The 23,393-nt window shown below is 39.2% G+C and overlaps 1 long non-coding RNA gene across 3 annotated transcripts; it reads left to right on the top strand.

Moving 5' to 3' along the window:
* The first annotated feature begins 6,275 nt into the window (after positions 1–6,275).
* Positions 6,276–21,472, top strand: LOC128249774 (uncharacterized). Of its 3 annotated transcripts, none has more exons than XR_008265876.2 (2): positions 6,276–6,919; positions 21,364–21,472. It is a non-coding gene; the product is annotated as an uncharacterized LOC128249774 (long non-coding RNA). The 3 variants fall into 3 exon arrangements; XR_016238258.1 differs by lacking the exon at positions 21,364–21,472 and adding an exon at positions 20,683–21,316; XR_016238241.1 differs by lacking the exon at positions 21,364–21,472 and adding an exon at positions 16,766–17,222.
* Positions 21,473–23,393: the final 1,921 nt, after the last annotated feature.

Genomic DNA, 23,393 nt, shown 5'->3' with positions numbered 1-23,393 from the left:
CCATGTGACAAAATCACTAAACTAAACTACGAACCCCCACATTTTCATGGACCCTGTATTAAATACAACTTTATTGTAATATTACTTTATTTGCCTTTAATTTATGAATGGTTTGGGAATTTTAAGGTCGATTCGCTTACTTAGAATACTCAGGAGATCCAACACACTTTAAATTAGACACACTACAAACTATCAATTCCAGTTCGATGATTTAGTGTTTGCTCTTTTCCTATAATAAACTTCAAATTAAACAAATTAACGAAGGTCTTATTGAAAGGCAGCGCTAAATAGGCAGGCTTGCTTCATTTGTGCCGACAGCTAATTAATAAATAGACTTGCAATGAAATGTTAATGGATAAAATTGGATAAATGGATTTAAGAAGGCTATTGTTCTTAGCTATAATATAAAGGATTAATAAATATATTCTTTTATTCGTTTATTCTTTTACTTGTTTCAGTCATTTGACTGCGGCAATACTGGAGCACCGCCTTTAGTCGAACAAATCGACCCCAGTACTTTTCTTTGTAAGCCCAGTACTTTTATCGGTCTCTATTGCCGAACCGCTATGTTACGGGAACGTAAACACACCAGCATCGGTTGTCAAGCGATGGTGCCCCCCCCACACACACATACAAACATATATATGTATATGTATATGTGTGTATATATATCTATCTATATATATATATATACATACAAACATATATATATATGTATATGTGTATATATATATATATATATATATATATATATAAGTAGTTGGGTTCAGCATATTATCCTCCATTTTCTAATTGATATATATATATATATATATATATATATACATTACGGAGATGTACTTGCATAGCAAGTGACCTGATCTGATATCGTGTGCTGGAACGAAAACAATTGCAACGTGGAAGGTGTTTATAAGCCATTTAAAATAACACACAAAAACCGTTAGATTTACTTCAACATTTAAATTTAATTTGCCAAAATATTTTCCTCGCTTTGAGACCGTAACCTGTTCACTGACATAATTCCGTTCTGCAGCATCTTACGGCTATATACACGAGAAGAAAAAAAAATTATACAAATACCACAAATACAATAGAAAGAGCCCTGCGGCTATCAAAGAAACTGAGGTGGCCCATTGTCGATTCCTCCTCCTCCTCTTTCTTTGGACTTTTGCGTTTCTCCTTTCTGATGAAGAGCTATGCTCGAAACGTTAAACTCTCTCCTTTCACCAAGCGCCAAGCTAACATACTTCTTGTGCACGTCCTCAAGCTCGTTGTTTACCTTCTTTTCGGTTTTCATCCGTTTATTTGAATTGGTCATATATAGATAAGTATCTTCTGCTATAGCCTCGGGTGACCAAAGCCTTGTGAATGGATTTGATAGACGGAAACTGAAAGAAGCCCGTCGTTTATATATATATATATATATATATATATATATATTTATATATATATATATATATGTGTGTGTGTGTGTGTGTGTGTGTGTGTGTGTGTGTGTGTGTGTGTGTTCTCCGTGTTTTTCTCCTTGTCTCCGTATTCTTTCTGTTGAAGAGCGTAGCTCGAAACGTCAAAGACTTTCCGTATTCCCGAGCGTCATACTAATATATACTTTTGTTATTTACACCACCTGTCCTCGTCTGTTGTTATTTTTTGTATATTCTCCCATATATATATACATACATACATACATACATACATAAATATATATATATATATGTATTTGTATCTGCGTCTGTGTTTCTCTCTCCACTATCACTTGACAACCGATTTTGGTGTGCTTACGTCCCCATAAATTAGCGGTTCGGGAAAAGAGACCGATAGAATGAGTACTAGGCTTACAAAGAATGTATCCTGGGGTCGATTTGTTCGACTAAAGGCAGTGCTCCAGCATGGCCGCAGTCAAATGACTGAAACAAGTAAAAGAATAAAAGTATATATATATATATATATATATATATATATATATATATATATATATATATATATATATATATATATACAGGGTGGGCCAAAAGTAGGTAAACACTTTTAAAATTGACTTATGTTTTTTACAGGTACCGTGAATAATGTGCTGTTTGTTACAGTGTTCTGGGACGTTTGATGAATATTCCCATGTTGAAGGAGGACATTTCGACCTTTTACGAGATTAAACTGTGTTTCATAAATATAATTGTAATAAATGAGTGTAAAAGTAATAAAATGAAAAATATTTCAAAGTGTATAGGTACTTTTGGATCACCCTGTATATATATATATATATATTACAGCTAGAGGTTATGTTAGCCTCATGACAGGATGATGTAATCCAAAGAAATACTGGTTCTATACCTAATATTTAGTGAGGGGAGCGGTTAGGGTTATGTCTTATTGATGAGTTTGGTTTATTTCTTTCTTTCCCTGATGAGAAGATTACATTGTTTTACACCATTTTATTCCTTTGGAATAATACCCATGTTGTCTTCAAAACATGTGTCGGAAGTAAAAGAATTTTTAATAACACCTGCGTTTAACTCCATTTATATATATATATATCCTTTCTACTAAAAGCACAAAGCCTGAAATTTTGTGGTAGGAGACTCGTCGATTACATCGACCCCAGGTCTCGACAGGTATTCATTTTATCGACCTCGAAAGGATGAAAGGCAGAGTCGACCACAGCGGAAATCAAACTCAGAACATAAAGACGTACAAAATGTCGTCAAGCATTTTGCTCGGCGTGAAAACTATTCTGCCAGTTCGCCACCTGAGGAACTGTATATAATATTTATCTATGTATGTTCTCTTTCTCTTTTCAACATAGGATACATTCTGACCGGCTCCCTACTTGATAGTAAGATTCTGAAGGAAGGCATCTTGTTTTAATCATCATCATTTAAGTCTTAAGAAGTTCTTGTAGATTGTAATTGTTCGAGATATTGTGTTCAGTTGTAGCGTATGAATTGAGGATTAACATTCTCTACCCAAATTCCCAAGTTCAAATCATACTTAGCTCCAGACTGGTCAGTATGAACCCTGTTGCTCCAATAGTAACTGATATGAAGCTCTAAGTGTATCTTGGATACTGGTTTTGCAAACTCTTTATCAATGCTGCATAGATAGGCGCAGGAGTAGCCGTGTGGTAAGTAGCTTGTTTACGGACCACATGGTTCCGGGTTCAGTCCGACAGCGTGGCATCTTGGGCAAGTGTCTTCTACTATAGTCACGGGCCGACCAAAGCATTATGAATGGATTTGGTAGACGGAAACTGAAAGCCGGTCGTATATATTTATGTGTGTGTGTGTGTGTGTGTGTGTGTGTGTGTGTGTGTGTGTGTGTGTGTGTGTGTTGTCCTCCCCCAGCATCGCTTGACAACCAATGCTGGTGTGTTTGCGTCCCTGTAACTTAGCGGTTCGGCAAAAGAACCAGATAGAATAAGTACTAGGCTTACAAAGAATAAGCTCTGGGGTCGATTTGCTCGTCTATAAAGGTGGTGCTCCAGCATGGCCGCAGTCAAATGACTGAAACAAGTAAAAGAGTAAAGAGAGTAGACATTCTCATTCGCCTGTATTTTTCTAACCACACCGGCGTCGAGAGGGCAGCTGGTTTGATAACAGAACAAATCCTTTTCTTGTGTCCTTATTCAGTTTCATTGCAGGATTTCTTGCCAGTAGAGAAAGAGACGGTCTCTCATACGGATCCATGGCGCCTTCGTTGGAATTTCAATAACATCAACATGGTATTTTTGCATGTGTGTGTGTGTGCAGTATTTGGAGTTAGTGCATATGCAGGTTTGTATGTTTTGTATTATGTGTGTATTCTCATGTATATACAGTAATACTTTACTTTACGAGGACCCACTTTACGAGTCCCGGGTTTACGAGCTTTATTTTGAAATAAATATAAAGATCCAAATTTTCAACCAAGTGTAAATGTTTCTACTACCATAACAAATGCTTCTGCGTGTTACCGAGAAATTTATAGAGAGCGAAAGAAAGCTTCTTCTAAGCAAACAACTCTAGACTTGTTTTTTAAAAAGAAATCTACAAGTCTGTCTACGAGTGCTTGTGAATCGCCGATCGCGTCTACAAGTGATGGTGTGCGCGAGTCTAGTGCGAGTGAAAGTGATTCAGAAGACGATTATCATAATAATATTTTTTTATTATAAATGATCTTGTTATTCTTTTTACTTTACATAGATAGAATATTCTTTATAGTCTTGTTGTTTTATTGCCATTTATTTACGAATATTATAAATGAAATAGGTAAAATATCTTTCTGGGAACGAACTACGATTTATAACATTGCTACTATGGGAAAATATTTCTCTGCTTTACGAGTTTTCGCTTTACGAGCGGACTCCGGGAACAAATTAACTCGTATACTGTACTTGCATGTCTAAACATGCGCATGTATACTTAAATGATAAACTGGAAAGTTTTACTAATTTTTACAGTTCCAGTGATGGTTTGGATGTGTAGTCTTCGAATCAACTTTTTCCTTTCTGATTCTGAGAAGTCTAATTTTTCAAGATTGGTATTTAGGCAGTGTGTTACATATCCCAGGGTGCCAATGATTACAGGTATTAACCTGAACTTGTAATCTGGATAGAGTAACTTCAGATTTCTCAATAGTTTAGCATAGGGAGTTTTCTTTTTCGCTGATCTTTAGCTTTATGTTAACATCCGCTGGGCAGCTGATTTCTACGACTGTACACTGTTTCTCTTCTCTGTCTCAAATCAGTATGTCATATCTATGTTTATTTCTTATTTTATTGAGATTTTCACTGGGATATGTATGTATGTATGTCAAAGGCAGAATTTTTTGATTTATTGGCATTATCTTCACTTCCAGAGAAGGTAGGTTAATTGCTTGGTGGCAATTGGTACAAACTCAAAATGAAAAGGGAAGATAATTTCAAAAATAAAGAGCTTCTTCAAAATTAACTTGCCATTATGGAAAAGACACTCTGCCTGAAGATAAAAGGAGAGCTGTGAGTACGTGTTTCTGCCTCAACAAGCGTTACCAGCGTCTCAAGTGTCTTAGGTTATCTTCTGCAAACGAGAGAGATATATACATAAAAGCGTAAACGACATCGCCTCGGCATTTTGCACATATACACACGTATACATATGCAAACAAACACATACATACACATGTGTACACACCTATACACACATAGACGTACAATCCTACATACATACACATCGCTGCCTTGCTGTCTGAGAGTACAACATCCATCCATCCAGCCAGCCAGCCAGCCAGCCATACGTACACACATCCATACATATACACATCAGCACACGCCTACAGTGAGAGCGACACACAGACAGAATGTGTGGCTGTTTGAATGTCTGCGTGTGTTGTGTGTTTGTGTGTGTGTGTGTGTGCAAATGTGCGCCTTATTCACGTGTCACCCGCCATAGAGATACAATATGGCTACGTCTAACGAAACACTTCCGATGTAGCCCCACTCACTCTTATCATCATCATTACTGCGACAAGTCCGATATGAAACGAGTTGTAAATTTCACATTACGTAATATTATCGTCTGCCATCTGGTTTGGCAGTGTTTGCCTTTTTAACCCCAAGAATCTCTAAAAATCTCCATGGTCAACGTATTGCGTATATATATGTGTGTGTATGTGTGTGTATGTGTGTGTGTATGTATGTGTATGTGTATGCGTGTGCATACACATGTGCGTGTGTGCACATCTGAGCATACGTATGTGTATATGATCACGTGAGTGCCACGTGTTTCTGTTTGTATGTGTGTGTTTGCTATATAATGCAAGTGTGGTATGCACGTATATGTATGTGTTGTGTGTATGCGTATATATAACTATATATATATAAACGTCCGTCTGTATGCATATATGTGCGTGCACGCGAATGTGTGTCTGCGTCCTGCGTATGTGGGTGTCACGTGTGTGAGCTGATGTCTGTGTGTCCTAAGTGTGTAATATGTTTGTGCTGTTATTGTTGGTGTATGTGCTGTTGTGATGATGTTTGTGTGTAGCTTCGATTGTGAGTGTGCAGTGTGTATACTGCTGCTGATGATACTACTATCTGAGTGTATATATCTATATATATATGTGTCTCTGTGTGTGTGTGTGCATGCGTATGTGTGTGTAATTGTTTGTGATGTGTCAAGTGTTCCGGGCGAAAATGCGGGAATTTTCACGTTTTGGGGAAAACTTGATAGCTTTCTCTCCTCCTTTCCCACTTCACTCTCTTTCCCACTTTCCTCCCTTTCTCTCTCCTCTCGTTCCCACTATCTATCTATCTATCTATCTATTTATCATCTATCTATCTATCTATCTATCTATCTATCTATCTTTCTTTCTTTCTTTGTATCCATCTACCTACCTATCTACTTACCTGCCTGTCTATCTATCTATGTATCTATCTATCTACATATCTATCTATCTATCTATCTATCTATCTATCTATCTATCTATCTATCTATCTATCTTTCTTTCTGTCTGTCTGTCTATCTGTTTATCTATCTATCCATCCATCATCTATCCATTATCTATCTATCTATCTATTTATCTATCTATCTATCTATCTAATTTTGTGTGAGTATCTACGTGTGTTTTTGATGTGTTATGTTAACCAAATCGTTGGAAATCTTCACGTTTTTCTTTGGAAAACTTGATCTATATCTTAATCGCTCTTAGATTTAAATTAGAGTATGTTGAGTGTGTGTGTGTGCGTGAGTGTGTGTCTGTGTGTGTGCGGGCACGCGCGCTCATGAGTATGTATATAAATGAGTGTGTGTTTGTGTGTGTGTGTGTGTGTGTGTGTGTGTGTGTGCTTGACACGTCTATGTTCCATATTCTCGGCTGCTGTTAATAAATGGCGGTTATGCCTCAACGTGTCGGTAGGAATGGCTATATATCCGTCAGTCAACACAAAGCTTGGTCCACTATGGCAAAGGTATGAATTACATACATACATGTATATATATATATATATATATATATATATATATATATATATATATATATATATATGTATGTATGTATGTATGTATGTATGTATGTATGTATGTATGTATGTATGTGTGTGTGTGTGTGTGTGTGTGTGTGTATTTAAATATATATAACGACGGATTTATCATACACGGTTTTGTTTTGTTGTAAGAGACGGAAGTTATAGAGTATATATATATATATATATACATCCGTATGCTCAGTATATATATTTACACACATTCAACTCGACGCCAGCGTGCTTTAGCGTTACCGACATCTCCATAGCGATCCTACGAGGTGCCGGTGTCTCTACGTGGTTGACCGGTGTGCTAGAAATAGCAGCCAAATCTCCTCTCAATCGCCCCCTTCCCTCCCCATCTTCCCTCCCTAGTGTCGCTTGAATATGCTCTATTTTAAAAATACGGATGCTTGGAATGCTTTCTCATTCGTAGGCTTGCAGAAGCAGGGGGCGACCTGGGGTTAAATGACAACGCCATTACTAATGCTAACGACTGCTGCTACCACTGCTGCTACTGCTACTACTGCTTCTGCTGCTACTGCTGCTGCTGCTGCTGCTCCCTCTGCTGCTACTGGTGTGGAGATTAAAACTACATTTTTTGCTAGAAAAGATGATGATGATGACGATGATGATGATGATAATAATGATGGTGATGGTGGTGGTGGTGGTGGTGGTGGTGGCGGCGGCGGCGGTGATGATGATGATGATGATGCTAGATAAAACAATATTTATATCTAATATGCCGAACGACATTAAGTAAAATCAAGTCCTAGAAGAACGAAATAGATAATTAATGAGGGAATGTGTGTGTATATGTGTGTATAGACAGACACTTTCATACACATACCTATAACTTATATATAGGCACACACATTAACACATAAACACATACCGTCATACATATACATACACACACACACACACAGATACATAGACATAGAAACACAGACACATTTGTTTTGAAGTGGTGACGATATTACATGAAAGTATATGAAACCAATGGTACGGAACTGTAATCTTTAGTCATCTCTCCTGAGCTTTTGAATCCGTGTCTGAGAGCGAATGAGTATAATATGTCTTAAACAATGCTATATACTTCCTCATTAACGTTTCCTATAAATATACGTTTCATAAATGACATTTAAAATTATATTGCAGAATATTACAGATTAGAGTTGTTTGGGAAAGATGTTAAATAAATGTGCCTGCCACAATTCGCTGCTGAAATGTTTTAGTAACGTTTTTTTTTTAAATTTAGTTCTTTAGTTTTATCATTTACCTGCTTCAATCATTGGACAGCAGCCATGCTGGGGGGGGGGGAGCACCGTCTTTGAGGATTTAGTCGAACAAATCGGCCACAGTGCTTACTGCTTTCTTAGAGCCTAGTACTTATTCTATCCCTCTCTTTTCGCTAAACTGCTAAGTTACGAGAACGTAAGCAAACCAGCACCGGTTGTCAGGCGGGGAGGGGGTGGAAGAAACATGTACATAAACTTACACAAACACATAGATACACGCACGCACACGTACACGATAGGCTTCTTTCGGTTTACGTCTTCCAAATTCACTCACAAGGTTTTAGTCGACTATAGCAGAAGACTCTTGCACAAGGTGGGCCTGAACCCGGAACCATGTGGTTGGAAGCAAACTTCTTACCACACAGCTACGAGAAAGAGGTCATTAAGATGTCGGATATATTTTATTTATGAAGAGATTAAATAAAACGCCTCGTCTAGATTATTTGCAATATCTCGCAGCAACATAACGATCCAACATTATTAATACAAAAGTACATTGTCGTATCCATTTCCAGAGCCATTATCGCCTACAAAACCAGTCTCTCTGCTATCACTGTCGTTATAACACATACAACGTTTAATGTCATAGCAACAAACAATCATTCTCTCTTTCTGGTTTCGTCTCCTAGACTTTATAAACTCTACAACAGACATGCTCCCAGCCAACAACTTTTTCGCCGTCATTGCTACGAAGCCATCATTTACAAACTGTCGCCAACATAACGTCACATTTATCACAAAATATGGCAGGTTCATTTCGCTTTTTAAATTCTTAAGGATGATTCTAAATGTTCTGACATTGCAAAAGTATTTTTAAAAATGGGGGCTTCTGGGATTTCCCCCCAAACTCTCTGCTTCCCTTTCTTTCCCACGTTTAGAATAATTTTTTTTCAATTGCTCTTTTCTTTATGATTATTGTTGTTGTTGTTGTTGTTGTTGTTGGTGGTGGTGGTGGTGGTGGTTGCGGTAGTAGTGATGGTGGTGGCGGTGGTGATTGTGGTAGTGGTGGCATAGCGATGGTGATGGTGATGGTGGTGATAAAGAAGGCGGCGATGGTTGTAGTGGTGGTAGCGCCATTAGTAGTGGTAGGTGTTTAACCCCAGGTGAGCCTTGATCAAGCAGATTGATGGTGAAAAGCTGTCTAGCCGTGACCATTCAGTCTTTCTCCAATGTTCAGACAACTCAGGAGCACGTTGTCCATTAAAGCCTCCCTTAAAACGGCAAGAGTAAGGTCCGAGGAAGATTTCACTGTTATTTCTAGCAATTCGAGCAACCACGTGAGACTCCCTTCGTTGGCTCGATGTTACAATTGGTGGTGGTGGTGGTGGTGGTGGTGGTGGTGGTGATGGAGGTGGTACTTTATTCACGATAGTAGTGGTAGTCGTGGTGGTTGTGGCGGCGGCATGCTGTTGATGATAGTGGTGGTGGGGGTGAATGTTCGTGATGGTGACGGTGACGGTGTTGTTGTTCGTGATGGTGGAGGTGGTGCAGAATAGCTGCTGCTTATGTTCTTAATGTTGCTGTTGTTGTGATACCTTCTGTACAACACGAATAAGTATTCGCATAAATAAAATGGCGCCGCTTCGATACTGAGCAGCAGAAAGTGAGTCGGCAATTTTCCAGCATTAAATCGTTTTACTGACTGCTTGTCCTTGCCAACATCTCACTCTCTCTCTCTCTCTCTCTCTCTCTCTCTCTCTCTCTCTTTCTCTCTCTCTCACTCTCTCACTCTCTCTTTCTCCCTTCACCACGTTTTACCTCGTGGTTAGTTTAATAACTAGTACACTGACTCAACTACATACTTTTTCTGCTCAAGCTGGTCGGCAACGTTCGGTTGTTTCCGCCGACAATATACGTCATCGTACGTCATCATAAAAACAAAAAACAAACAAAAAATAAATTCTAAAGGAAAAATAAGGAAAGGCGACAATAACAACAACAAAACAGCAGCAGCAGCAGCAACAACAACAACAACAACAACAACAACAACAGCAGCAGCAGCAGCAGCAACAACGATACAATACTAAGCGTTGAAATAACATCGTGAACTACCGAGTTTGTCGCTTGTCTTTTTTTCTTTTTCCTGTTGGTCACCTCGAATTATTATCATTATTATAGCTTGATGTCCTGTTCAGATATAATAACTATTATATTACTTTACAATACCTATCTTCACCGCAATTGCGACCGAACTATTATCACAAATATACAATATCCTTTGTTGCATTTACAATTGTTAGTCTTTCACTCAGTTGCAAAGTTGTAAGCATCTGGACTTTGAAGTTCGAATCAAAAATGGAATCTAAACAGGCACAGGTATGGGTTTGTGGTAAAAAGTTTGCTTCCCAGCCACATGGTTCCGGGTTACAGTCCTACTGCGTGGCTCCTTGGGCAAGTGTCTTCTACTGTAGCCTCGGGCCGACCAAAGCCTTGTGTGTGAATTTGGCAGACGGAAACTGAAAGAAGCCCGTCGTGTGTGTGTGTGTGTAACCTTGATGACTCGGATATTCAGTCAACCATTTGCGAATTTGCATAACTGGGTACAAATCCGTGTTTAATTTAGTGAGTACGTATTTGCCCTCCTCATATATTGTTTGTCCAAGACAGTGCTATCACCGACCTGACCTTGGTGCTTTCACTCTGTAAGGACCTGGTTCTCTTGAATACTGGATTTTTAAAAAATATTTATACAACAGGCGTAGGCGTGGTTGTGTAGTATGAAGCTTGCTTCCCAACTACATGGTCCCGAGTTCATTCCCAATGCGTGGCAGTTTGGGCAAGTGTCTTTTACTATAGCCTCGGGCCGACCAAAGCTTTATCAGTGAATTTGGTAGAGGGAAACTGAAAGAAGCTTGAGGCTATACTAGAAGGCACTTTCCCCAGACAGATGCCACACAGTGGGGCTAAACCAGGAACCTTGTGGTTGGGAAGCAAGATTCTTACAACGCAGCCACGCCTGCACCTAACAGAAACAAGGGCAAGGGTATAGAAGAATCGGTAGAGCTCAAATCTCGTCGAAGTCAACTTTGCCTTTCATCTTTTCGTGGTCGATAAAAACAAAGTACCAGACAAGTACTGGAGTCTATGATATTGACTAATCCCTACCTCGTCTCAAAAGTATCAAAAACAATACCGTGCGGCATTTCTTTTGTCTCTTGAGGTTCCCAGTTCAAGTCCTGCAGAGTTCAACCCTAAATCTTAACCCCTAACCTTTAACCATAACCATAACTCTAAAGCGTATACCTAAACCCTAACTGCTAACCCCTAACTGTAAATCTAACCCTAAAACCTAACTCTTAATCGTAACTCAAAACCGAAGCACTAACTCTTAACCCTAAAATCCTAGCCCTAACCCTAAATTCTAGCAATAAGCGCTAGCCTTTGATCGGAACCTTAACCGTAAGCTGTAATTTCTAACCCCAAACCTAACTTTTTTAATATTGCATATTTATGCAAAAGTATAGGAATCGGTTAACTTTTTTTCAATTTTGAAAAACTTTCTCTTTCGGAGTCGAAACTCGGAACGTAAAGGGGAGGAGGAAATGCTGCGAAACATTTCTTCCTTTTCTTCTTTCTTCAACTTTCGACGCTCTGACAATTCTGCCAGTTCACTGCAAATGGCACAAGGCCAGATATTTTAAGACTTTAGCCGGGGAAGAGATTAAGTCGCTTACATCGACCCCAGTGCTCAACTGGTATTTATTTTATCGATCCTGAAAAGATGGAAGGTAAAGTCGACCTCGGCGGAATTTGAATTCAGAACGTAAAGACGGACGAAATGTCGCTAAGCATTTCGCCCGGCCTGCTAACGTTTCTTATTTCTAATTTCTTTATTGCCCACAAGGGGCTAAACATAGAGGGGACAAACAATAACAGACAAAGGGATTAAGTCGATTACATCGACCCCAGTGCGTAACTGGTACTTAATTTATCGACCCCGAAAGGATGAAAGGCAAAGTCGACCTCGGCGGAATTTGAACTCAGAACGTAACGGCAGACGAAATACCACTAAGCATTTCGCCCGGCGTGCTAACGATTCTGCCTGCTCGCCGCCTTTAATAATAATAATAATAATAATAATAATAATAATAATAATAATAATAATAATAATAATAATAATAATAATAATAATAATAATAATAATAATAATAATAATAATAATAATAATAATAATAATAATAATAATAATAATAATAATAATAATAATAATAATAATAATAATAATAATAATAATAATAATAATAATGATGATGAGGATGATGATGATAATGATTATTATTATTATTATTATTATTATTATTATTATTATTATTATTATTATTATTATTTTAAAAGAGGCCGAGAGTACTATACTGGTAGCGCAAAACCAAGCTTTGGCCACGAACTGGAGGGTCAACCTGAGGAATGAGCAAGTGTCTCCGCTGTGCCGCATCTGAAATAGAGTGGATGAACTCATTGCCCATATCACGAACGAATGCCCCAGACTTGCCTAAAACCACTGCGAGTTGTGGCGACACGATCAGGTAGCGAAAGTGTTATACTGGAAACTGTGGTAAAAGTGGGGGTTAGAGAGAGGCAAGACGTAGTATGAGTACAAACCGCAAAGAGTGGCGGAGTCGAAGACTAGCAAAGTCCTCTGGGATTTTCCAATCCAAACAGATCAGGTGCTAGAGCATAACAGACCGGACCTAGCGGTGGTGGTCAAGGTGCACCACATATGCTATATAGTTGATGTTGCATGCCCCTTTGACCCACGAATAGTCCAAGAAGGAAGACGAAAAGGTGGATAAATATAACCCACTTAAGTACGAAATAGCCTGGCTATGGAAAATGAAGAAGGTGAAGATAGTGCCAATTATTGTTGGGTCCTTGGGGACAGTATCAGAAGGCATCAAGGGGAATATAAAGGAAATTGGAAAAGAGTGTCCAGTAGGACTGTTACGAAAGGTTTTGCCTCTTTGGCATAACCAGAATAACCAGGAAAGTAATAGAGGCTGAAAAGAATGGGTAGCATGGTACCATAGGCTGGAGGTAGCGAACTCGCTATGCATGTAAGACTCCAGGAGTTCCAACAAAACCTGTAATAAAGAGAAAACAATAATAATGATCCTTTCTACTAAAGGCACAAGGCCTGAAATTTTGTGGGGAGGGGACTGGTTGATTTCGTCGATCTCAGTGTTTCACTGGTACTTAATTTACCGACCTCGAAAGGATGAAAGGTGAAGTCAACCTTGGCGGCATTCGAACTCAGAACATAATGACGGACGAAATGTCGCTAAGCATTTTACCCGGCCCGCTAACGATTCTGCCAACTCGCCACTTTTCATAATGATTCCAAATTTTGGCACAAGGGCAGCAATTTCAGAGGTCGGAGTAAATCAATTACATCGACCCCATCGACCTGATACTTATTTTATCGACCTTGAAAGGATGAAACCAAAGTTCATTTGAGCGGGAAGTAATGCCGCTAATCATTTTGTCCAACGCTCTAACGATTCCGTCGGGTCACCTTCTGAATATAAATTAAAACATCTGCAACATATTTCTCCACATAAATCTTTACCTGCAGCTGTTCAACAGAATTTAATAAGAATCTGCTTCGATTATCGTAGTATTATGTGCAGCGTATGTCATATAGAAATGATTTTTTTTAGTTTTAATTCTTCGCTTGATACTCTAGATATAGTGACGATGTTATATTTATTGGGTGATCCCAAAAATAATGCAGTTTTTAAATACTTCTTTTATTTTCCAAAATTAAGGTAAACAAAGTTCTTTTTAAATCTAAAATATACTCTCCTTCAGTTTCTTTTTTCTTTATTGCCCACAAGGGGCTAGACATAGAGGGGACAAACAAGGACAGACAAAGGGATGGATTAAGTCGAATACATGGACCCCAGTACGTAACTGGTACTTTATTTATTGACCCCGAAAGGATGAAAGGCAAAGTCGACCGCGGCGGAATTTGAAATCAGAACGTAACGGCAGACGAAATACCGCTAAGCATTTCGCCCGGCGTGCTGAAGTTTCTGCCAGCTCGCCTTCATTTTCTACAATGCTTTTCCATCGATCTGGTAGACTTGCAAGGCCCCTCTCCCAAAATTCACTTGTCCGTGACGAAAAATGCTCCTGCAATACTGTTCTGACCTCGTTTAAAGAATTCATATTTTTTCTGTCCAAATGATTTTGAAGACTGCAGAATAAATGATAATCAGATGGGACAATGCATTGGAATGTCATCCTCGCTGTATGTGGCCGAGCATTATCCTGATGGAAGAACAGCTTTCGTCTTCAAACCAAAGATGGTCGTTTTTCTTTTAGTGCTGACTTAAGCCGTTCCTTTGGCTCGCTGAAGATCTTCTTTGTTATCATTTGGTTCGGGTTTAAACATTCAGAGTGGACTAAACCTTTCAAATCCCACCAAACGGATAACAACACCTTATTACATGGGTGAAGACCTTCTTTAGCCGAGGGTGCCGGTGTCGGTGTGTTTATGTCCGCGTAGCCTAGCATTTCGGCAAAAGAACCCGATAGAATAAGTACTAGGCTTACAAAGAATGAGTCCTGGGGTCGATTTGCTCGACTAAAGGCGGTGCTCCAGCATGGCCGCAGTCAAATGAACGAAACAAATAAAAGAGTAAAAGAATGCGCTACTGAAATTGGATGGCATCAGATAATACATCCATGAATCTTTTATGCCACCAGATACGTTATTATCAGCAAATATGGCTGACATCCAATAGTTATGATTTATCTGCTGGTTTTTACTTGTTTCAGTCATTTAAATTTAGCAGTGTAGTTGAGAATCTTGCCTTGCTATCACGTGGATGCGGGTTCAATTCCGCTGTGTTGCACCTTGGACAAATGTCTCCTGCTATAGTTTCACACTGACCAATGCCTCCTTGTGAGCGGAGTTGGTAGACGGAAGCTGTGTGGAAGCCTGTCATGTGTGTATGTATGTACGTACGTTCGTACGTATGTATGTATGTGTGTACGTATGCATGCATGTATGTACGTACGTACGTACATATGTATGTATGTATCTATGTATGTACGTTCGTACGTATGAAGATATGTATGTATGTATGTATGTACGTACGTACGTACGTTCGTATGTATGTATGTACGTATGCATGCATGTAAGTAAGACCTACGTACGTACGTATGTATGTATGTATGCATGAATGTATGCATGTATGTATGTACGTACGTATGTATGTCTGTATTTGTGAGTGTGCCCCGTCATCGCTTGGCAAATGGTGTTGGTTTGTTTATGCCTCCGTGAAAGTGATCGATAGATAAAAATAAGTATTGGGCTCGATATCTCCCCCCCCCCCCCACTAGGCAGTGCCCCCGCATAGCAGCAACTCAATGACTGAAACAAGAAAAGTTATTTGGGAAAAAATTCCTTTGGGTTTCTGAAGTTGAAAAAGTTGGGTCAAAAGATGAATTTGGCCAACTTAGGGTCGAACTCAGAACATCCTCTCTTATAGGTCATGTCTTGAATAACATAACTTATTCAACTGTATCTAGAAGAGCTGAATGTTACGGCAACTCAGCAAGTCACATGCTTGGGTGTGTCGCGTGATGTATATGGGATTTCACAAAATACAAAGAAGAAAACAGGAAGAAAAAAATTCCGAAAATTCTTTCAATGGAGTCAAACAGGATTTTGAAATGCTTTGTAGATCAGCGTAGGAGTACAAGGTGGATGGTAGTGGTGGTGGTGGTGGTGGTGGTGGCGGCAATAACGGAGAAACCGGTGGCGGTGACGACGACAGACAGTGGCCATCCTGGTCGAACCTGAGAAAATTCGTCCAGATTTCAACAAGATAGCATGAATTTATTGTTTTCAGCATCTTCGAGAGTTGTTCAACGAATCGATCGGTCGAAGTTCGCGGCGACAACATCAAAGGCAATCAATCAGTACCTTTTAGTGATTAGGTTAAAGAATTGCAAGAAGCTGTTCTTTTGATCGTGAAACACGAGGTCAAAGGGTTTATCAATCATGATTGATTAAATTCAAAGGGTTATTAGTTGTGACGCTCCTACGCTGACGGGTTTGGGACCATTTTGGTACAGCCGTTTTGGCATCGCTGTTTTGGCATCGCCGTTTTGGCACCGCTTATTTGACGTCACTGATACGACGCTGACTTACTTGACATAGGAGCTTTTAATATTTCTCTAGTTCTCTCCCTTCCCCCTCTCTCTGTTTATATGTGTGGACGAGAAAACGGAAAGTGTTTATGGTAATCATCTTCAATTAACAGATTGTAATTTCTCTCCCTCCCTCATTTCCTCTCTCTCCTTATGTGTGTGTGTGTGTTGTGTATTTCTGCGTGTGCGTGCATGTGTGAATGATTGTTTGCCTCCAGTGCCAAATCGTCTGCGCCCAAAAAGCTGCGCCTAATTGGCCCGTTCCACTCGCTAACAAGATACAACTTTATCCGCGAGGGCTTTTCTTATTTCCTGCATTTTATTGTTTCTTAAGGGTGCAGACGGTGTGATCATTTGTTATGGCTTCAAGGAACAAGAATTTCTTAGGACAGTGTATATCTGCAGAAATGATGGACATGTATCAGGCGTTGGTTACATATACTAAAGAAGACGGCATAAATAGATGATCTGACCTCCCAACATGCAATTTTTTCGTGTGTCTTTGATAGTTTGGCTTCTTTTCAATATTTAATCATTAATAACAATTATTGTTCTAAGCGGATTCGTCTCTGATGCTTAATTTCGCGTCCGTAATGTGGTCGCATTAGATGCCGAGCAATTTTTGGATGCATTTATAAATAAAATAAAAAAAGGCGCGTTTTATACGCCACTAAATACGGTATCTGCAGAAATTATTACAATTACTGTTTTCCATCCATGTGAAATTTGTTTAAAATTTTGTTTGTTGAAGACACCAAAATTCAGTTTGGTCAAGGCGCGAGCAAACCTATAAGCGCTTGTGTTAAAATATCATGAAAGTATACGGTTGTAATAATTTAATGTAAATGATGCTGTTTATAATAACAATAGAAAACTCGAATCTCTCTGCGTTGTCATTCTTACCACCAAGTACAACTGATATAAACACCCTTGTAAACTAATGCCTCTAGAGTTTGCCAGCAGATGTCACTGGCTTTAATTTTAGTACATTAAAGTTTGATTTAAGTTAACTTTTACCTTGCGTTACTCACTCTTCCATTTAATGTATGAAAATTGTCATCCTTGTCAGGGAACATATATACTACGATACATTATTTACATTATTTACATTTGACGGATATTTGTCCTCATCTTGTTTGTTGTTAACACAACGTTTCGTCTGATATACCCTCCGGCCTTCATTAGGTGTCTTGGGGAAATTTCGAACCTGGGTTCTCATTCCTAAGGAATTTTTTGGATGTTATTATCATCATCATCATCATCATTATTATTATTATTATTATTATTATTATTATTATTATTATTATTATCATTATTATTATTATTGCGTAGGGGTTAAGAGCGCGGGCTACTAACCCCAAGATTTCGAGTTCGATTCCAGGCAGTGACCTGAATAATAATAATAATAATAATAATAATAATAATAACAACAACATCGAAAACAAAACCTTAGGAATGAGAACCCAGGTTCGAAATTTCCCCAAGACACCTGATGAAGGCTGGAGGGTATATCAGATGAAACGTTGTGTTAACAACAAACAAGATGAGGACAAATATCTGTCAAATGTAAATAATGAACATAATTCCTCATCTCTTAAATAGAGAACTATACATACTACGATGTGGAAAACTGGATATAATGCCCACAGTTCCAAAGACCTCTAAGCACCGGTTACTTGTCTTTGCCTCTAGTGCGTTTGTCTTTTAGAAGAACTAGCAGCTTTTATATGAAGCTGTTGAATTTACCATTTACCCAGAAAATTTCTAAATTATTTCTCAGCGTACGACCTATAATGAAGCTTTGACTTCTTAAAAAAACAACAACCACTTTAATTCAGCCAACCAATAAAATCATGACACTTCATAAAACTTCACTGACAAATAAACGACCGAAGAGTCTGCTGATGAATATGTAAGACATCTTTAGAAACTCAGAGTCGGCTGTAACTCCAGTAGTGTCATGACTGACTCATATAAAGGCGGAAATATCAGTGATTCATTCAGAACTGGAATCTCTCGTGGACGAACAGGAATTAGTCTGCTAGAAAACAAACAAAAAATTGGCTGTATTCAGTTGTAGATCGGGTTTATAGTTTGAAAATAGCCATGGAAGATTCTCATCTTCTGGTGTAGAAAATTGTACGTTAGCAATGGAGTAGCTAGAGTGTACCGCGCATGTGGCGGCCATTGACTTTGCAGCACCCATCCCTTCGCTCCTACTCAGGCTTAAACAGCAGACATAAAAAGTGCCACTCGTGGTGAACCACCCCCTCCCCATTTCCAAGCTACTCCCCTACTGAAATGGTTTGAGAAAAACCTCTAAAAGGTCTCCAGCTCATCTGCAGTTGCATTTTTTGTGGTCAGAGTTGTTATTTCTCAAGAAATTCCCTTAATGTCCAGTCCAGTCATTCTATGTGTTAGAAAAGTGGAACCTCTCACGGGTCCATATATTCTTGAAAAGACCAGCGATCACTTTTATTCACTGTACGATATTTACTCGTGTTTCTTCTAACTTTGAAGATTTCATCATTAAAATTTCTTTAACATTGCTCGCCGACACAGGCGAGTTCCTGCAACTTCGTCATTGAATCAATCGTGCCTAACCCAAAGATGATATGATATTAATGGTTTCAGTTGATCTGAGAGTGCCCTTTAAGAAATATTGTCTACTAGAATCAGTGGTAAAAGACTGCCCGTATGAATTTCTATTCAATTTCTGTCTAATCTCATCAATATTTAACTAGCGCTACTCGTAGAACCTCCCGGCCCATTTTGTGGTACAGTGTCAGCCATTAACATTTCCTGATTCAGTAATAATATGCAGTCATTTCTTCCATAATCCTTTGAATAATTTCTCAGAATTCTTGTCTATTTTCTTCAGTCAGGTTTTCTCGTCTGCCCGGTTTCCTCATTCTGATTTGTACAAAATAGTTTTGCCTATCATCATCATTCATATTTTGTCTTCTTTTTTGATTAACCATTCTCATTCTTTCCTTATTAACCACAATTTCGTTGTCCATCATACAATTCTCTCTCTCTCTCTTTTCCTCTCTCCCTCTTGCTCGCACGCACACCCCTCACACACACACACACACACTTTTACCACCAAGGTGTACACAACATAATTATTTAATGGATCATAAACTACACAGAAGATAAAAAAATATTGTAGTATTTCTTCCGGTTCTTTATGCGCTAAGTTCAAATCCCGCCGAGGTGGACTTTACCTTTCGTCCTTGCGCAGTCGATAAAATAAAGTACCAGTGGAGTACGGTCGATGTAATCGACTTCCTCCTCTCCTTGAAGCCGTAAACTGGAGCAACGTGAAACGAAGTGTTTTGCTCAAGGACACAACACGCCGCCGCCTCCTTGCGACCGCGAGACAAATACTTTTAAGTACGAAGCCACGCGCCTTCACTACCCGACTCTTCGCAAAACATGAATAACACGCAACTAGAACCTTCGAGGTTTTAGAGCAGAAAATCATACATTAGCAATGGAGTAGCTAGAGTGTACCGCGCCTGTGGCGGCCATTGATTTGCAGTACCCATCCGTTCGCTCCAACACAGGCTTAAACAGCAGACATAAAGAGTGCCACTTGTGGGTGAGCCACTCCGTCCCCATTTCCAAGCTACTCCCCCACTGAAATGGTTTGAGAAAACCCTCTAAAAGGTCTCCAGTTCATCTGCAGTTGCATTTTGGGGGCTCAGAGTTGTTATTTCCACAAGAAAGTCCCTTAATGTCCAGCCCAGCTTGTTAGAACTCATCATGATGGAGGGTCTCTCCTGGTAAACACACATCACTGGCTTCAAATATCGACAGAAGGCCAGCAGGTTCGGGGGAAATAAGTAGTACTTGTTTCATCGACCTCGGAAGAAAGAAAGGCAAAGTCGACGTTGGCAGAATTTGAACTAAGCATTTTGCCCATCATGCTAACCATCCTGCCAGCTCGCTGCCTTGTTAACAGAACCAAGACTGCCTCTCAAAGGCCTGGATTTCTTCTTCAGTGCCAGGAAGTACCTCAACCTTCCAGAACCACCAAATCTCTACAAAACTCTAAAATGTGAGGTTCACAATGGAGTAGTGCCACCACTTCCGGTATAGAATTGTTATTATATCTTACCATATCCTACACCACATCCCCACCCACCAACCACCAATACCTTCCAAAATTAAGATCACTGATATATTGTCACTTCCTTGGACCTTTTCCATCATTATCATTATCTTTTTATCTTTTACTTGCTTTAGTCATTGGACTGCGACCATGCTGGAGCAACGCCTAGAAGAATTTTTAGTTGAACGAATCGACCCCACCACTCAGTTTTATTTCAAGCCTGGTACTTATTTTATTGGACACTTTTTCCGAACCGCTAAGTTACGGAGACGTAAACACATCAACACCGGTTGTCAAGCTGTGGTGGTACACACACACACACACACACACACACACACACACACACACACGCAGAGTTTCCCTCTACCAAATCCATTCACAAAGCTTTGGTCAACCCGAGGCTATAGTAGAAGACACTTGCCCAAGGTGCAATGCAGTAGGACTGAACCCAGAACCATGTGGTTGGGAAGCAACCAGAATGCCACGCCTGGGCATTCTGGTTAAGTCTTTGCTCTAGGAATAACTCCCTCACTTCCTGCACATGTCTCAGAAACCCTAAAAGGGGTCAGAAGAGTTACCCTTCTTTCTCTTAACTTTCTGAGTTCAAATTCCGCCGAGGTCAACTTTACCTTTCATCCTTTCGGGGTCGATAAATTTAGAACCAGTTGCATACTGAGGTCGACCTAATCGACTGGCCCCCTTCCCCAAAATTTCGGGCCTTGTGCCTAGAGTAGAAAAGAATTCAAGGATCATTTGTATTAATTTTCTTTAAAATATTCTTATCTCCTTCAGCCATTTTCTGTGATATATTTCAGAATAAACGTTGAACGAAGAAAAGAGACAGCACGGTATTATGTTCGGTTGATTCGGCTGGAAATAAAAACGAAACAAAATAGAATGAAAATAAAAATAGAATAAAGAAAATGGTCTGGTAAAATGTTTGATTTAATCTAAAAATTGATTCAGTATAGAATTTAATTAGCTATTAATTCATTCACAGTACGCCATCAAATATATTTTTCAACACATTTATTTTGTAATTCGTTAGTTAATAATTGCTGTGAGGTTGTACTGAATAAACTTCAACAGAGCGAAATACGTCTGGAGTCATACAGACAATGCATAAGACACCAAAGCTCTAAATTTCACACACAGGATCTTGGTCGACCCGAGGTTAAAGTAGAAGAGGCAAGTTGACAGAAACGTTAGCACGCCGGACGAAATGCTTAGCGGTATTTCGTCTGGTGTTACGTTCTGAGTTCAAATTCCACCGAGGTCGACTTTGCCTTTCATCCTTTCGGGGTCGATAAATTAAGTACCAGTTACGCACTAGGGTCTATGTAATCGACTTAATGCGTTTGTCTGTCCTTGTTTGTCCCCTCTATGTTTAGCCCCTTGTAAGCAATAAAGAAATAAGAAACGTTAGCAGGCCGGGCGAAATGCTTAGCGGTATTTCGTCTGGTGTTACGTTCTGAGTTCAAATTCCACCGAAGTCAACTTTGCCTTTCATCTATTCGGGGTCGATGAATTAAGTACCAGTTGCGTATTGGGGTCGATCTAATCGACTGGTCCCCTCCCCCAAAATTTCGGGCCTTGTGCCTAAAGTAGAAAAGAATTTCTCAATCGTAAGCCAGACCTGCACTCCCATCCATTCATTCATAGTTAAATCTTCTTTGCTCTGTTTACGTCAGTACTCCGCAACCGATATTCCGCGGCGCACTGGTGTGCCACGAGACGATGCTAGGTGTGCCGCAGTGTAACCTGAATATAATTTTTTTCCCAATACTTTTAGTTATAATTTTAGTTCAGATATGCCACCGAATTTTGAAAAGACTATAAGTGTACCACAATTGAAAAAAGGTTGCGGAGCTCTGGTTTACGTTACTAATTCTTTCCAGTGTAGACACGTGGATTAGTGGTTAAGGTGTTCGGCTCGCGATTGTGAGTTCGATTCCCGGCGGTGCGTTGTGTTCCCGAACAAGACACTTTATTTTAGGTTGTTCCAGTTTACTCAGCGGGCAAAAATGAGTTGCACGTGTATTTCAAAGGGCCAGCTCCGAGAACTACGTTAAGTGGAATGCCTGTGGAATGTTCAGTCACACGAACTTTAATTTTACGAGCAGGTTGTTCCGTTGATCCGATGTCGGTCAGCCATGTGATTAAATAAGGCGTTCTAATTATTTTTTACTTAAAATTTGTTCTCAAGAATTCTAAACTGTCTTTGTATTATTATTTAATATATTATAAAGTGAAAACTTGTACTTGTTCCACTCGATCTCTATTCAATGCACGCCCATTTATTCACCTATTCCGGGTTAAGAAACAACTATGGAAACTTATATAAAATATTGGTGTGGCCATTATGAATGCAACACGCAGCCCACCAATGCGGTTATTAACTATTTCATAACTCTTAAATCCATTCTAAAACAGCAAACATAAACATGACTGTCACATTGTTCCTTTTTATCTGTTGTGACGTATAAACTTCCAAAGCTGTGTAACAAAATGGCCGTGAAGGGCCTTTCCTTGGTATCGTTTTATCATGACATCCCTCCCATTTTTAGTTTTAGTTTTACACAATGTCTGTTGTTTCTTCTTTCTCCTAAAAACTGTTACTTCAGCCCCTGTTTTGTATTTTCGGCTTTGTGACGATAGCTTCTTTCTTCGTATTTCATGGCTAATCCTATTAATTTTTCCATTATTTTTCCAAGAGATTTTTATAGTACAACAGTTGATATTTTAATGTAAGTTGCCTTATTCGTAACGCTCCCACTTCTGTGCATTCGTGGTAAATGTAATTTTTCTTTATTAGATTGTAGGTCATATGTCTTAAATGTTATCA

The sequence above is a fragment of the Octopus bimaculoides genome, chromosome 1 (genome assembly GCF_046866305.1).
Source record: "Octopus bimaculoides isolate indiv1 chromosome 1, ASM4686630v1, whole genome shotgun sequence".
Classification (NCBI taxonomy): domain Eukaryota; kingdom Metazoa; phylum Mollusca; class Cephalopoda; order Octopoda; family Octopodidae; genus Octopus; species Octopus bimaculoides.
Note: the sequence above shows the minus strand (reverse complement) of the source record. Positions and strands in the feature narration are given on the sequence as shown.